Below are 1,121 nucleotides of genomic sequence, written 5' to 3' on the forward strand. Positions count from 1 at the left end.
CCAGTGAAGCTGTTTACCACACGACACAGAGCCGACATAGAATTCTAAACAAAGGTACGAACATTTTGTCCCGATCGGTGGTCGTCAGGACGATATGTATTTACACACATTCTCGTAACACCTCTGTTATTAAATGCCTCCGACCCGTAAGGCAATGACTGGTTCATACCCCCTTAGGCAATGGTTCATACCACCGTAAATAAAATTTTGAAGATTGGTATGGACTCATTTACAGGGATATTTGTATACATTCGCGTGGACGACAGGACCGCCGCCCCGAAGAACCGGAGGAAACTAGACACGCGTGACGTTTCCACGGGACCGCCACCACCGGAGAGCGGAAGGAAAGGAAAGGAGATACGCAATTAGCTCTTCAAACGCCGACAAAGAGAGGACGGTGAGAACGTGGACATGGTCGACGCAGGTCAAAACGTAGTATCTGTTTTGATCAGCATAATATCTGATACGAGTTGTATTTGGACCCAACGTATTAAACTTATATTTACAAATTGGCGGTGTGATTGAAGTCTGCTTCACCTACGCCGCGGGTCGGCCCGGTATTGCACTATCTCCGGGATTGGCCCAGGGTTTTTGGTCCACGGACATCGATCCCCAGCCTCGCTCTAAAAAGTTGCACTGATGTTTCACTTCGTGAAAGCGGGTGAGGCGTAAGCGCATAGGGGCTATAGAGCACATGACGCTATCGTCCCTCGGTGCCCCTAGACGTCTACACTGTCCGCATCGCAGATTGTCTTCAAGACAGTGCTCGCGCGGCCACGCCAAAAGCAGCAGCCGCCTGAGTAAAAGGCCCCGGTGCAAGCATTCCCTTACTATCTAAAGTACCTAGCATGGTGTCAGCACGCACAGGCAAACATGAACAATTCACACTGGATGAGCCCGGACACTCATTGTCAAAACGCGGGCGTGAGGAATCGCGGCAACAGCAGCGAGCGAAGTGACCATCTTACTGTCTATCGCTTGAAAGTAAACTGAGCGGTGAGAACACAACGCACGCAAAACTACGAGCCGTCGGCCCACCTAGACTGTGCCCCCAAAGCAGATAGCGTTCAAGGTAAAGCCCGCGCGACCACGCGCAATCATGCCGACAGTATGGTGGTACC

The 1,121-nt window shown here is 51.3% G+C and overlaps 1 pseudogene; it reads left to right on the top strand.

Annotated features, from left to right (window-relative positions):
• Window positions 1-411: 411 nt before the first annotated feature.
• Window positions 412-591, top strand: LOC126538006 (U2 spliceosomal RNA; annotated as a pseudogene).
• Window positions 592-1,121: the final 530 nt, after the last annotated feature.

This window comes from Dermacentor andersoni, chromosome 4, assembly GCF_023375885.2.
Source record: "Dermacentor andersoni chromosome 4, qqDerAnde1_hic_scaffold, whole genome shotgun sequence".
Taxonomy (NCBI): domain Eukaryota; kingdom Metazoa; phylum Arthropoda; class Arachnida; order Ixodida; family Ixodidae; genus Dermacentor; species Dermacentor andersoni.